Source organism: Carcharhinus amblyrhynchos, chromosome 3, assembly GCF_965287045.1.
Source record: "Carcharhinus amblyrhynchos chromosome 3, sCarAmb.v2.hapA, whole genome shotgun sequence".
Lineage (NCBI taxonomy): Eukaryota > Metazoa > Chordata > Chondrichthyes > Carcharhiniformes > Carcharhinidae > Carcharhinus > Carcharhinus amblyrhynchos.
In genome coordinates this window covers 63,651,475-63,668,061 of record NC_137326.1, presented here as the reverse complement: position 1 = coordinate 63,668,061, position 16,587 = coordinate 63,651,475, and the positions used below count along the sequence as shown (strand labels likewise).

Sequence of the window (16,587 nt, the reverse complement as noted above, 5' to 3'; positions counted from 1 at the left end):
AGTATTGCGATTTTGGAGCCACCCTGAACAATGTTACAGGACAGATTTATCTGCAGGGTGAATAACAGAGCGATTCAATGGAGATTGCTTATAGGTTGATAAAATTTTAAGCATACAAATGGTGGTAGTGCTGGCAATGGAAAATGATTAAAAAAGGTGCACAAGAGTTATAAAGTGTGCAAAATGGTGCTGTCCACTAATTAGGTCAGGAACCCACAGACAGCAGAGGTGCCAAAACCAAAGACGTAGCTATAGGGTGCAAAACAAGTTCAGCCACAAATAAGATTTAGAAGAGGCAATCAAATATCAAAGTTTGAAATGGAATATTACTGATGGAGGTAATGACTCCCCTGAATTTTACAGCTATAAAAGGAGGTTGAGTGTTTTCTGTCATAGAAAAGGCCACTTAAGGCATAGGTGCAAGACAGAGAGGGGAGATGTATTAAGTTCCAAGGGGTTAAGGCAAATGGTATCCACATTGATGGATGGCCTCTGATGCCATGAATATTGCAGGCAAAACAGGTGGGTTAGAAGCAATGACTGACACATGGAAGTGTGATATAGTAGCCGGAGATTTAGTTGAGGGAGACAGGATCGGCAACTCAACATCCCACGATGTAGAATCTTCAAGCGAGATAGAGATGGGGATAAAAGAGGAGCCATTGCACTAATGGTGAAGGAGTAATTTACTGCAGTAAAAGATGATATCTTGAAGACATTGAATGAGGGTGGAGCTTAGGAACAAAAAGCCACTTGCTCAGAAGGAAATTGAGGAGCAAATGTGTACAAGTCAGAGGTGTGTAAAAATAATATGGTAATTATAATAGGTAACTTCAACTTTTCCAAAATTAACTGGGATAGGCATAGCATTAATGGCTTGGATGAAGTGGATTTCTTGAAATGTGTACAGGAGAATTTTTAGGTTGATATTTAGAGAATCCAACAAGCGAAGAAGCTGTGCTTGACCTAATTTTAGGGAATGGAGCTAGAGAGGTGATTGAGGTGGTGGTGGGGGAGCATTTTAGAGAGTAAATTTAAGCTTGTTGTTGTGGACAAAAAAAATAGAAAGTTGCAAAAAAACTGAACAGGGTGAAGAGTGGAGTTTAAAATAAGGCAGGAACTGGCCAATGCAGACTGGGAATAGCTACTAAATGGGGGAATTGACAGAAGAGCAGTGGGGGGTGGGTTCAAAAAGCATGTTCCCTCTAGGGTGATAGGAGTAACAAGCTCAGAACCACAGATGACAAGAGATAATCAAGATATGACGAGAAGGAAAAGAAATGCTTTTAGCAGGTATAAAAACAAAATCAGCACAGGCATGAGTGAAGTACAAAAAATGCAGGGTGCAGCTTAAGAAAACAATTAGGAAAACAAAGTGGGTATATGAGAAAGCTCTGGCTGGTAAAAGTAGGGGTGGAGAGATCATCACCTGTAATCAAGGTGTGCACGGTATCAGAACAGGACAGATCAGAGGCTAAATGTTGTTGGCCACTGAAGTATTTGCTGAATGGGAGGAAACAGTCCTGCCTGGCAGTTGTTGCTTGGTGTCCATTCATCTGTCGTAGTGTCTGCATCGTTTTGCTGATATACCATTACCCTGGGGCATCCTTTCCTGCAGTGTATGAGGTAGATTATGCTTGCCGAGTCACATGAGTACGTACCATGTGGACGGTGTTCTGCTGTGCGATGATGGCATCCACGTTGATGATCTGGCATGTCTTGCAAAGGTTATCATGGCATGGTTGTGTGGTGTTGTGGTTGCTGGCGAGATGCTCATCTTTAATGATGAACATCTTGCTAAGGCCATCCCTATACCTCCATAATTCACCAAACAGCCATCTTACCTCAAACAGACCATCGTTTGCAGCAAACTACTCAGCCCTCAGGGGAACAGCAACGACACCATACAACCCAGCCACAGAAAAGATGACCTGGGGAATGGCAACAATCGCCAGGCAGGACTGTTCCCTCCTAGTCGGCAAACACTTCAGTGGCCAAGGACATTTGACCTCTGATCTTCGAGTAAGTGTTTTCCAAGGCGGCCTTTGAAAAGCACAGAATCACTGAGCAGAAAGTGACAGCCAAGTTCTGCACTCATGAGGAGAGCCTTAACTATGATCTCGGGCTCATGTAACCCACCATACTGTTCTGTGGCGTGGGAGGGGGGGGGAATCTCCCTTGTTTTAAACACCATGCACACCCTATGGGTGATGATCTCATTATGTGAATCAGTTAGCATAGTGTTTAGCACTATCTCACTGATTGTTTGTAATTATCTCTGCCTTAAACTATTGGTTCTTGGGTCATGGATGAAGGAACAAAAAGTAACATCTCAAAGTTTGCAGATGATACCATGTTGGGTGGGAGGGTGAACTGTGATGAGGATGCAGAGATCCCTCAGCATGATCTGGACAGGTTGGGTGAGTGGGCAAATCAATGGCAGATGCAGTATAATTTGGATCAATGTTACGTTATTCACTTTGGAAGCAAAAACAAGGTGGCAGCTTATTACTGAATAGCTGTAAACTGGGAGAGGGGAGTGTGCAGCAGGAGTAGTGTCCTCTTGCATCAGTCACTGAAGATAAGCATGCAGGTGGTAAAGAAGGCAAATGGTATGAAGAAGGTTCAAGTACAGGAACAGGGATGTGTTGTTGCAATTATACAGCACCTTGGTGAGGCCACACCTAGAATACTGTGTGCAGTTTTGGTCTCCTTTGCTGAGAAAGGATGGTTACAGGCTGATTCTGGGGATGCCAGGACTGATGTATGAGGCGAGACTGACTACGTCAGGATTGTTGGCCTCGGAGTTCAGATGGGGGAGGGGGGGTGCAGATCTTGAAGACTTTAAAATTCTAAAAAAAAGGACTAGACAGGGTAGATGCATGAGAGATGTTCCTGATGGTGGGGGAGTCCAGAACCAGGGATCACGGTCTGAGGATTCAGGGTAGATCATTCAGGATGGAGCTGAGAAGTCATTTCTTCACCCAAGGAGTGGTGAGCCTGTGAAATTCATTACCACAGGAAGTACTTGATGCCAAAACACTGAATGTATTCAAGTGGCAATTGGATATAGCACTTGGGGCGAACGGATCAAAGGTTATGGGGAAAAAGCAGGATTAGGCTACTGAGTTGGACAATCAGCCATCATGATGAATGAGGGAGCAGGCTCAAAACAGGGCTCCTGTTCCTATCTTCTATGCTTCATTCACACAAGGATTCGGACCCCCTCCCCTCCACCACCAAAGACTTAATTCTATAATTGACTAAATTGATGTACTAAATGTTTAATTATCTGGGACTGTGTACATTGAATATTGATATTTGTATATATAATGACTTAGGAGGGGAGTAATATGGTCATCGTCCTATTAAGGCTCAATCGGCAGATTAAGGGTCATATGACTGACAGAACCAAATCGGGGAACAGAGTATTGAGACCTCCCTGGAAATCTTGGGCTTCTGTATTCAGTCATCTTGGGAGCTGATTGCAGTCATGAGGCTGCGAGCCTATGCACAGTTTTAAGCTGTAAATAAATGAGCATGTTTACACTATCTCCTTCAATATCTGATATCATTCTACCATCTTGCCTTTCAAGCTATTTTCCTAGTCCACTTTAGCCAACTGATCTTCATACCTAAATTGGAAAAATCTTGCTGAAAAATCAAAGAAAACACAACCAGCATCACCAACTTCTTCCTAAACAATCTCTCATTTTCAAATGAGATACTCACTTCAGCTGAAAAACGTACCTGCCATTCATCCAATTTTGAAGATTCATTTTCCCATAACAGCTCTTCCTCTTGGATTCTATAGATACAACTTCTCAAAAAAACAAAATAATTTAAAAAATAATTAGACTGTGCTTGTTTATATCTGTCAAACTTCATTTACAAGACAAATTTATTTGGAACAAGTGAATTTTGGCTTTCTTTGATGGCTATAACTTCCCACATTTCAGAATAGCTTCCTCTTAAGCCTTCATGTTATTGTTGATTTGTAATCTGTTCTAATCATACTTTACTCATAACTCTGAAGCCTGCCATGGGCAGAATTGTTCCAATTCAAATGTAACTTTATACTCCATTCAGACCCAATTTTTGATCTTGCACAAACTTGTCTACTTAGGTTTTTTGTACTCGATTAGACATACTGCCATTCTTTACTTGAATCAGCCTAACAAATCAGACCTTGAGTGAATTGCTCATAAGTGGAAACTAATAGACAGCATTACCATACAAGGCTTAGTGTCAAATATCCCAGTTATTTTAAGACAAAGAAGGGAGTGGATGGGCATCAAACTGCATGAATAGGAGGAAGTGCATACAGACTCTGGAATAGGGGTTGTGAATGTTGTGTTATTGTAGCACAAGAGGGATGAGTTGTACGTAACCTCATGAATGGGGGAATAGAAAGACTTTCACATCAGGGACAGATTGCATGGCAGTTGCGGGGGGGGGGGGGGGGGGGGAGATGGGGGGGGAATGGGTGCTATGTTGTCGTAGAATCATAGAACCCTACAGAGCAGAAAGAGGCCCTTCGGCCCATCGAATCTGCACCAACCACAATCCCACCCAGGCCCTATCCCCATATCCCTACACATTTTACCTGCTAATCCCTCTAACCTAAGCATCCCAGGAGGAATGGGAGGGTTCTCTGGGAGACAGTTATAGTAATGAGGTGGGGTGGGGGTTCTGCTCTATATATGACCATGCACACATCTTCAGGATGGGCAGGGGTGAGGTCCATATGGAGCATGGGAAGATCAACAAGGCTGGGTTCAGGTGGCCTAGATTTTTGCAGAACTGCAGGATGGTTGGTGGGGGGGGGGGGGGGGAGAGTTCTGTCATGGCAGAATTTTCACACATTGGAGATGCCCCAATTTTCTATTCTCGGCTTGTTTGAATACTGGAAGCAGAACCCTGAACCTTTGGGGCTGGTGCTGTTATTTTGAAGACTTGTAGAAGCCTCCAAGTTGCTTGTAAAATGGGCACTTTTTAAAAAAGTGAAATGTTCAACTTATCATTGAACCTTGGCGAAAGCTCAATAATTTCCAAAACAATTTTGGTCTCTTTCCACTAACCATGAAAAGATCGGATACCCAAGGCCAACCAGAGTCCCAAGGACAAAACTATCTTGGCTTGATTCACATACTAGCAAGCCTATAAGGATGATACTATGGCTAGGAAGCATGGTCAGAAAGTAGTTTGGGATAAGGAAAGCTAGAAGTGGGCATACTAAATGACAATACATCAAGCACTTTAGTGATTATTAATAGCAGAGAGATAAGAAAGAATCAGTAGTTTACACTGAATTATGATACAAGTCAAGCATTGCATCTGGTGGTTTTTAGCTAAAGTCTCAACCTGATATTCAGTCCACTTATTGAGAAAAGTCACATGAGGACAAGGGATACATTTCAAAAAACAAACGTATAATGATCACTGTTCTCTGTTAGAACTCTAGGTGTTGCAGCAGATGGAAGTTACTTGGACAGCTTACAGGACTGGTGGGTAACACTGAACCCAAGTAAAATTTCTGACATGAAACAAAAAAAATGTTTGAGCCAACTGATATGCTGAAAGACAACTAGATGACAGTGATGGATAAAAACAAAAGTGTGCCAATCTCTTTTCTATGGCTTATGTCTTGCACTTAGTCATCTTTCAGTAAAATGATCATATAGTCTTCAGTAGTCCTTATCATCCCCAATTCTTTCCTTTTGGGTCCAATTTTGCCTTGCTGACATTTTTTCTGCATCTGTATGTATTTGTACAGCACTTTTAACATAGTAAAACATTCCAAATGTTCTAAGGAGAACTATCAAAGAAAATTAGACACCGAGCCACAAAGAAAGATATTAGGGCAACAACCAAAATCTTGGTCAGAGGCAAATTTTGAGGACTGACTTAAAGGAGGAAAGAAAGGGGGGTTGAGAGAGGAATTACAAGAGTTTAGGGCCAGCCCGCTGAAAGCATTCCTGCCTGTGGTAGACCACTGAAAATCAAAGATACTCCAAAAACCACAATTGAAGGATTGCATATATCTTGGACAGTGACAATTTATAAATTCTTTTGGAATTTTGACAATATTGATCATTTCATATACTAATGGCAACATACCATTAATAGTCTCAAAGAGGCTTTGTTTCCTAACAAATTCAGCTGCAACAATCTTGTCGACATCATATTTGACGCATATTTCAATCCCATTTATCTTCCCTCAGGCTTTCAATGCTTCTGTAGCTGAGAAATAATCCCAAAGCATGAAGGTGGAGAACTCTGGAACAGAGGAACAGGTTGGCAAATTCAGACAAGGCCTTGGAACTAAGATATACCTCTATCCTGTCCTATGGATTAGAAAGAAAATGCCTCATCCTCGTAATCACAATGCTTGTCCATTTCAGACTTCCAAGGGTACCATTGGAAGAACCCATCTATAGAAACTGATCACTGTATTTTGCTTAATTCATAGAATTGTAGAATCTTACTTCACAAAAGGTTATGCAGCCTATCACACCTGTGCCGGTTATTTGAAAAGCCGATTTGATCCCATATCCTGACCTTTTCCTTAATTCTGCAAACCTGTCCTCTTCAAGTACATGCCTTTTACAAGTTCCAATGGCATCTGATTTCACCATCTTTGCAGCCAGTGTCCCAGATCTTAACAGCCCTCTGGGTGAAGGGATGTCTCCTAGAATCTTTATTAATTATTTCATTACCCCCTTGAGAGGAATGTTCTCCCCGATTGCTCTAAAGAATTACTCATTTAAATGCCTCCTGGGTTTCCCCTTAACCTTCTCTGCTCTAAGGAAAACAATTCCTGTTTCTCCATTCTTTCCATGTCGCTAAACCACACTTTCTGAACTATTCAGGTTTGGGGTGGTAAGTGACAAGCAGGATTGGAAGCGGCCTGACAACATGGTCTGAAAAATTTGTGTTACAAGGAATTATGTATACTTTGTAGTGCAAAATGACTGCAGCATGAGGAGTCGGAAAGTAATGACACATGCAGAAACTTCTAGGCCATTTCAAATGGATAAAATTGTAGAAGTACCATGAAATGAATGCTTGTTTTTGGAGTCTAAATCAGACAGCCACCTTCTGACCATCCAGTTACCTCATTATGAAGCAGAATACAAACCCAAAGTAACAGCAATATCTGAGAAGGCCAGGGGGAGAAAGAGGAGGAAAAGGCAGGAGCAGAAATGGGAAAGGAGGGAGAGGTGGAGGAGTAAAGAAAAGATGGGGAGCAGTAAAGTGCAAGAAAGTCTCCAGTGGAGACTGTGCATTAACCACAATGTAAACACTGGGTGAGTTCCATGTTCAAGGTTAGCCAGGTTTGAGACATTGGGAGCAGTTATGGAGTAGCATTGGGAATTAACATTCCTTCTCTTCCATCCCCTGTAAAGATTGCATGGCTGATCCTGTATCAGAGATAATTGTCGCACAGCAATTAAAACCCCTGCATTGGTTAACTGATAACTCACCAATGGCATTTCATACAGTATTGTTAGAGGTGAAAGAGATGAAATTAATGTTCCTCAGTTCTGAGAGTTTCTCAAGCTGGAGATGCAGATGACATCTGGTCCAACCTGGCACAAGATAGCTCCCCTATGCCTGCTCTGGCCTCTACCAGGAGAGCCACTCTTTTCAAATTCTCTATTTCTTCTGCTGGACCTCCTGGAGGATGCTGAATGATTACTTATAATGTAGTTGACATCTCACCATGATGTTCAATAGCGTTACTCTTGCTGAAATTCCCACAATCAACATCCTGGGGAAATGAAACTGAACTGGACCAGTCGTGGCACACACCTCTGGGCATACAAGACTTCCTGAAGCCTGCTCACTATCTACCACAGTGCTGCCCAGACTTTTCCCACTGTGATCCCATTTTAATGCTTTGAAATAGATGTGACCCTAGAGTGAGAGCAGCAGATTGGTGGTACGAAGGGCTGAGAGTAGCATGGGAAATTGAAATAGAGACATTCCATTTTGAAGTCTAAATCTTTCCTAAATCAATACCCAGTGACCCAGAATGAAAATACTCTGTCCTGTCCATAACAAAGCTCACTGCCTCCCTATTGCTCCCCAACCCTCCCACTTGCTACATCCCTCAAGAGGGAGTGAACAAAGGAATGGGAAAGGCCCAAGCAGGAGGGAAGCAGTGAACAAGCTACAGAAAAGACAAGTGGCAGCATTGTGTTTACTGCTGTAAAAACTCAAGGCAACAAAATAGATGCCAGCTCCAGCAGATCTCATGATAACTGTTTTACCACAGAGCACACCAGGGCGTTATTGTTCTATGAAACTGGTCCAATGCAAGGGTTCCATTAGGACTTACTTTAATTTGCTGACTTGTAGACTTTGTCATGCCAACTAAATAGCACCTTTCCATTTATATCCAATCCAGTATCTCTAATTTCGCCATCTCATTTCATCTGACATTAACGCACACTCCTGCTCCTGTGCCCACACTTGTTCTTGGCCTGCTGCAATGTTTTGGTGAAGTTCAACACAAACTGGAGGAACAGCATCTATCTTCTAACCAGGCACGTCTCAATACTGAATTCAACAACTTCAGATAATTAGCTCTGCCCCACCTCCATTTTATTTAATATTTAACTGTTCTCTACCTTTTATTTCTGTATCGTTTTTATTTTTGTTCTCCCTGCCCCCACTCTTTCCCTGTATCTTTTCTCCCTCTTTTCTCAATTTCACCTCTCCCACCCATCTCTCTCCACATCTTCATTGTTAGTTTACCCTCCAATTTCAACTTCTGCCATTTGGCCATTCACATCTTCTATTCTCTCTATTGACTGCCATTAGCACCTCTTACCTATCCCCTTATTTTGGCGGCTATGACTCCTCTTTCATTCCCTCACCTTACAGTACAAATACCTCCCACTTTCTATGCCTTTTGGACTCAAAACATCAGCTCTTTTTTTTCCTTACAGACGCTGCCAGACCTGCTGAGATTTTCCAGCATTTTCTCGTTTTCAGATTTCAGCATCTACGGTAATTTTAGTCCAGCCTTTAATTTTTATCCTTTTGTGAAAACTGATGCAAAATCATTCAGTACTTCAATCAAGTTATTACTTCCAATATTTTTGTCCCTAATCAGTTCCACCTTTCCTTTTGTTGTCCTTCTACTTTGTGTGTTTCTAGAAGATCATTGGTTTCTCATTATGTTACCTGCTAACCTTTTTACTCTCACTTTGTCCTTTTACTTCCTGAGCCTGATTTTTACCATCAAGTTGTGCCTGTTTTCTGGCATGAAAGCTTGGTAAACTTGGGTGTGAAGCAAGTAGCACAATCCATGCCCGCCTTTGGACCAGTTTGTTTTACCAAGGCCCAAAAATGAACACAACTGGGACCACACCTGAATTGGGTGTGACAGCCATCTAAGTGCATCTGAATGCATTTAAAATGAATTAATGGGCTGCACACTCAACTTTACTAGCACTTCCCCCTTTACCACTGCGATCGCCAATCCTGAATCATGCACCATATTCGGGCTCTCCATCAGTGAGGCTTAGCGAGCAGGTAATGAGTAGTGTCTGATGGCTCTCTGCTGCTCATGGATGTCCTTTCGTTGCGGGCATTTTTTCTCAGGTCGGTGGCGGTTCTGCAAGTGTGTGGGGATGTGGGGGTTGTTGCTCAGCAGGGTCTGCGATGTCCAATTTGCAGCACTAACCTCAGGTCTTGCAGTGCTGCTGGGTCCTGGCACACTCAGCTCACTTACAGCTGAAGGATGTGCACAAAGCCATTCAAAATTGCACTGCTACAGCCTCAACTTCTCAAGGAGCTGTGACTGTGGGGAGCATGTGGCTGGGGGAATTGGGGGTTATGGACAGTGACTGTTGATGTGCGAGCGGCAAGCAACGTTCCTTAACCTCTACGTGTAACACGCCCCCCTTCAGAGGGGCGAGATGGTTTTTGCAATGCAACCAGTTGATCTTGCTGTTTTTTTGGTTGCTGCTGGAGCTGAGGAGGAGCTGGAGGAAGAATTACAGGCATATGAGGCCCAGGCCTCTGCAGGAGTAGAAGGAGATGACGACCAGAGGCAGGAGGTGGCTGTCATTCACCTAGAGGGGGGTGGGTGCAGAAGGAGGGAGCAGAGACCCCAACTGTTCCGTGCATGTGTCACTTGAACAGATGTCAGACACTGTGTGCCACCAACATCTCAGCCACTGAAAGGAAACAGTGCAACACCTGTTTAACCTGCTACAGGTCTTGGCCACCTACAGGCAGGGAGCACATTCCCATCTGCTGTCAATTGATGGCCGCTCTGAACTTGTGTGACTGGCTCCTTCCAGACCCCTAGCAGAGATGTCTGTGGCATCTCAATCAGCTGTGTGAAGCAGGTCAGAAGTGCAGTATGCCTGGACTGCGCAGTACATCAAATTTAACCTGGACCATGCCCATCAGGAAGCCCGGGTTGTAGGGTTCACAGCCATTGCATTGATGTCTAACATACAGGGGGCCATCAATTGCATCCACTAGGCCCTCAAGGCTCCCACTACAGAATCCACGAAGATTCGAGAAAAAAAAGGTGTTCCCCATTCCCTGAACGTTCACCTAATGTGACCATAATATGAACATTATGCTCAACAATGCAAGACACCCAGGGAGTATGCACAACAGCTTCATTGTTAGGAGCTCAAACATCCCAGTGGCATTTGAGGAGGAATCCAGGCTGTGGGGGAGGCTCCTGGGTGATGTGGGTTACCTGCTTCAGTGGTCACGAGCATTTGGCCTCTGATCTTCGGGTAAGTGTTCTCCAAGGCGGCCTTTACGACACATGACAGTGCAGAGTTGCTGAGCAGAGACTGATAGCCAAGTTCTGCATACATGAGGATGGCCTCAACTGGGATCTTGGGTTCACGTCACACTATTTGTAACCCCAATGACTTGCCTGGGCTTGCAACATCTCACTTACTGTCTTGGCTGGAGACAATACACATCTCTTTAACCTATGCTTAATGCTATCTCCACTCATTGTCTGCACTTAAGATTTGATTAGCTGTAAAGACTTGCATTCTAATCAGTATTCTGTAAACTAAGTGTGTGCCTTTATATGTCCTGTTTGTGGAGAACTCCCCACTCACCTGACAAAGGGGCAGAGCCTCAAAAGCTAGTGGCATTTGCTACTAAATAAACCTATTGGACTTTAACCTGATGTTGTGAGACGTCTTGCTGTGTTTACCCCAGTCCAATGCCAGCATCTCCACAGCATTACCTGTTTCAGACATGGCTGATGCTTGTGTGGAGGTGGCCGTCTGAGATGGAGACCTGCTATAATGAGGCCCATGTACCACCTGCACGATAGTGGAAAGGTGCATTGGGCTTCTCAAAATGCAATTCCAGTGCCTGGACCAATCTGGCAGGCCCTCCAATACAGCCCTGTGATCTCTTCCCACATAGAACATAGAACATTACAGCGCAGAACAGGCCCTTCGGCCCACGATGTTGCGCCTTATCTACTTGAATCCCAACTTTCAGGGATCTATGTACACACACACCTAGATCCCTCTGTTCTTATCGAACGCCTTACTAAAATCCATGTATACCACGTCAACTGCCTTACCCCCATCCACCTCTTTGGTCACCTTCTCAAAAAACTCAATAAGGTTAGTAAGGCACGACCTACCTGCTACAAAACCATGCTGACTATTTCTAATCAATTCATTACACTCCAAATAACTATAAATCCTATCCCTAATAATTTTTTCTAAAACCTTGCCCACAACAGAAGTAAGACTCACCGGTCTATAATTCCCGGCAAAGTCTCTGTTCCCCTTCTTAAACAATGGGACAACATTCGCTATCCTCCAATCCTCCGGGACTACACCAGAGACCAATGACGACCTGAAGATCTGAGCCAGAGGCTCTGCAATCACCTCTCTAGCCTCCCAGAGAATCCTAGGGTAGATCCCATCCGGACCAGGGGACTTATCTATTTTCAGCCCCTCAAGAATTTCCAGCACATCCTCTTTATCAACCGTAATACTGTCTATTTTACACCCCTGCAACCCAATGTCCTCCTCAGCTATATTCATGTCCCCCTGCGTGAACACCGAAGAGAAATATTGGTTCAATACTTCTCCAATCTCCTCCGGTTCCACACACAACTTCCCCCTGCTGTCTGTAACTGGCCCTAATCTTGCCCTGACCAACCTTCTGTTCTTGACATACCTATAGAACGCCTTAGGATTCTCCTTAATCCTATCAGCCAAAGTCTTCTCATGTCCTCTTTTAGCCCTTCTCAACTCACTCTTCAACTCCCTCCTAGCCAATCTAAAGCTTTCTAGTGCACTATCTGAGCCCTCCAATCTCATCCGAACATAAACATAGTGGTTGTGTGCTGTGCCTCACACAATCTGGTTCTTCACAGAGGTGGAGGACGTGAAGGCTGGCCAGCCAGGCGTCACTGGGGAGGATGAAGAGGAAGAGCACACCAAAGAACACCACGCAGGTGCTGGAGGACTGGCAGCTCAAATGAGGCATGCAAGGCCCTGATCACTAGGCAGTTCAGTCATTAGGGGCTTAAGTCTGTGGGTTCCATTCCCCCACTCCAAAATTCCTTCTACCTCCTACAACATTGTCACATCAGAGTGGTGGGCTTGGGTCAGAAGTTTACAGCATGGAAACAGGCTCTTTGGCCCAACCTATCCTTGCTGCCTCTTTAAAGCCCCTAAGCTAAAGCCAATTGCCCGCATTTGGCCCATATCCCTCTATACCCATTGTACCCATGTAACTATCTAAATACTTTAAAGACAAAATTGTATCCGCCTCTACTACTACTTCTGGCAGTCTGTTCCAGACACCCACCCCACCTCTGAAAAAATTGCCCCTCTGTGCACTTTTGTATCTCCCTCCTCTCACCTTCAACCTATGCCCCCTAGTTTTAGACTCCAACCTTTGGGAAATGATATTGACTATCTACCTTGTCTATGCCCCTCATTATTTTATAGATATCTAAGGTCACCCCTCAGCTTCCTTGCTGTCCTATGGGTAAGGTGCTGAATTGGGGGAAGGCTAACTACAGCTGGATTAGGCATGATTTGGCAGCTGTTGATTGGGAGAGGCTGATGGAGGGTAGATCCACATCTGGCATGTGGGGGTCTTTTAAGGAGCAGTTGATGAGGCTGCAGGACAGGCAAGTGCCTATAAAAAAGGATAGGAAAGGTAAGATTTGAGAGCCATGGACAACCAGGGAAATTGTGGGTCTGATCAAAAAGAAAACAAAAGAGAGGCATATGTAAGGTCCAGGCAGCTAAAAACAGATGGAGCACTTTACAGAGAAAGTAGAAAAGAACTCAAACAGGGAATTAGAAGGGCAAAAAGGGTCACAAAATGTCCTTGGCAGATAGGATTAATGAGAAGACATCCTGAAAGGGGAGGGTGAGGAGCTGGGGTTCATGGTACAATATAGGTACTGCTGACACAGGCAGGAAGAGGGAAGGGGTCGTGAAAAGGGATTATAGGGAATTAGGTACGCAGCTGAGAAAGAGGAATGCGAAGGTAGTAATCTCAGGATTGCTGCCTGCGCCATGGAAGAGAGAGAGCAGGAATGGAATGAGGTGGAGGATGAATGCTTGGCTGAGGGACTGGAGCAGGGGGCAGGGATTCAGGTTCCTGGATCATTGGGACCTCTTAGGGGCAGGTGTGACCTGTACAATAAAGATGGGTGGCACTTGAATCCCAGGGGCAACCAATATCTTGGCAGGAAGATTGGCTACGGCTACTGACGGGGGGGGACTTTTAACTAGAAAAGTTGGGGGGAGGGAATCAAGATGAAGTGACTGAGAGCGAGGAGGTTAGCTCCCAAGTAGAGAAGGACAGTAGATAGTATGAGGGGAAGATTAGACAGGTGATGGAGAAGGGAAGTGCTCAGGCCAAGAGTCTGAGGTGTGACTATTTTAATGCCAGGAGTGTAGTGAATAAAGTGGACGAGCGTAGGGCGTGAAATGGTTGCTACGAGAGGACACAGGTTTAAGGTTTTGGGGATTAGGCACAGAGGAGATATCACGGATAAGTTTTTCACTCAGGGCGGTGGGTGAGTGGAATCGGCTGCCGTTGGTGGTGGAGGCAAATTCGATAGGATCTTTCAAGAGACTTCTGGATGAGTACGTGGAACTTAAAAGAATTGAGGGTTATATGTAAGCCTAGTAGGCATGGATATCATCGACACAACTTGTGGGCCAAAGGGCCTGTTTGTGCTGTAGTTTTTCTATGTTCTATATGCACAATAACTCTGCCCCCACAGCTGTGACAAGGAGATCCAAGGATTCAACCCTCAAGAAATTCCTTTTCATGAGTCTTAAATTGGCACCCCATTATTCTGAGTCTATGCCTCTGGTCCTAGACTCTTATGAGGTGAAACATCCACTCAGCATTTACTTTGTCAGTCCCTTAAGAATATGTTTAAATAAGATCACTTCTCATTCTTCTAAATTGCAATGAGTGCCAAACCTGTTTAACCTTTCTTTACAAGACAATCCCTCTATACCAGGGATCATCCTAGTGAATGTTCTGAGCTACTCCCAATGAAATAAAATCCTTCCTTAAATAAAGGGGACCAAACTGTTTAGTATTCCAGATATGGTCATCAATGCCTTGTACATTTGCAACAAAACTTCCCTACTCTTAATACTCCAACCACCTTAAAAATAAGGGCCAAAATTCCATTAGCTGTCCTGATTATTTGCTGCACCTGTGTGTCAGTTTTCTGTGTTTTGTGCCAAAGTACCCTCAAGTTACTTTCTGTTGCAGCTTTCTGCAGTGTTTCTCCATTTAAATAATAAACTATTCTTTTGTTGATGGCTAATTATATGAGCACTATAACTCTATGTCCCCCCTTTTGGTTTGGTTGAGCCGTACAACGCTCATTAAATAAAGCCACAATTTATAGATTACTTCTAAGAAAGAAATCCAATCTTTTCCTGATTATCTGTAACCTATAGTTGCAGGCAACTAAAGCAGCCCCTTAGGGGCCACATGTGAATAATTTTCTCAGTAGTCTTAACATTTAGCCAGGGTATATTTTCTTGAGGGGATAGACATGTCTCAAACTGTATCCTACTTACTAGCTTCAAAACAGGCATTTCAAACCAAATCAAAGGTGCATAGAATATTCTCCAAAGCTATTGTCATTCTTCAGTGTAGTTCTTAGAAATTCTGTATGACCTGCTGCTTTACTATTAGCTTGGTGGCATAATCCTAACTTCCCGTCCTTTCACCGAATGGCTTACTCATGGTGCAGCACACTCCACCAACGCTAAAAGAAATCTCAGATTGTGAAATATTACATTTAGATTTTAATCACAATTTACCTGCTGACATTCTTTAAACTTTGAACATCCTTTTTTCCATAACATCTCCTCCTCTTGGATTCTATGAAGAATTTCTCCTTTTAAAAAAATTCAAAGCAAAGCTTTATTGTTTCTGAATGGCAATACACCAGTCCAGATTTTCCTCAAAACTGCTTACCCTTCATTAGCAGAAATATCATTTACATGAAATGGAACAAGAGCAACTTCCAAGGAAATTGCAGTCCATATATTACTAAATATCCCATGACACGGCTCATGATGACTCAGAATACAGTTCCATGCTACGAAACATTGTATTTGGTGTGTGAATAATTGAATTGTTTTTATATCAACAGCAGATTCAAGTTCACATTGGAACTGAAAATATAAAGTAATAATTATTCTTACTACATGTCTCTATCTGTGCAGTGAATTTGATGACCTTGAAAGTCCTATTTGATGAGATGCACCCACCCATGAACTCTGCCACAAAGTTTGAGCTCTTGTGATTTAAATGTTTTTGTTGGGTTTGGGGTGCCTCAAAAGCACTCATCCCTTCCCAGAGGCTGCAAAGTGCAGCTAAGTACTCCATTACAAGCCATCTTGAAGTGGCACTATCTATCCTTATATTGGAGCTGCATGCTTAGACTCAGGGACAGAACATATTCCAGTGTAGGACTTTACACCAAGTATTCATAGCTGGAAATGACAGTGATGGTGCCAATTGCAGCTGTAGCAAGCACTATAGATAAATGCTGAACTGTAAAATGGGTTTTCCTCTTGAAAAACATAGCAGAATTTGGCAGTATTTTGAGGATTGTTGTAACCCATTGTGCCCTTACAAATATTCCTTTTGGTCAACTTTGCGACTTACCGTTTTATAAAGCCACCATGGAAGACCGTAGCTAAGATTTTTCAGACAGACTGAAGACTTATTTTGTGGTATTGGAGTGACCAGGGTTCTACAAGCAGTAGAAAGAGGCATGTGTAGCCATGAATGGTGCTTTGATTTGGAAAATGTTAGGGTAAATTCAAGTATGGGTGGACTGGGAAGGTTTGAATACTTCCATTAGCTTAGCATTAGGTGGGTTTGGTGACAAGGAGTGTAAAGTATCGAGATGGCCAGTAATGTTTTACATTGGTGTGAAAGCTTGCCATGATCCTTCACTTCTCATCCCCCAAGCTGTGGCCACTTGGTCATGTGGTGTGGGGTCTTGCCCAGCAAGCATGCAAATGAAGGGCTTGTCATATATGTGGTGGACAGGCATAA

At 43.5% G+C, this 16,587-nt stretch overlaps 1 long non-coding RNA gene across 1 annotated transcript; it reads right to left on the bottom strand.

Moving 5' to 3' along the window:
* Positions 1-3,750: 3,750 nt before the first annotated feature.
* LOC145341388 (uncharacterized) lies at positions 3,751-15,415 on the bottom strand. Its single transcript, XR_013886365.1, has 3 exons — positions 15,339-15,415; positions 6,121-6,279; positions 3,751-3,823 (listed from the first exon to the last, which is right to left on the bottom strand). It is a non-coding gene; the product is annotated as an uncharacterized LOC145341388 (long non-coding RNA).
* Positions 15,416-16,587: the final 1,172 nt, after the last annotated feature.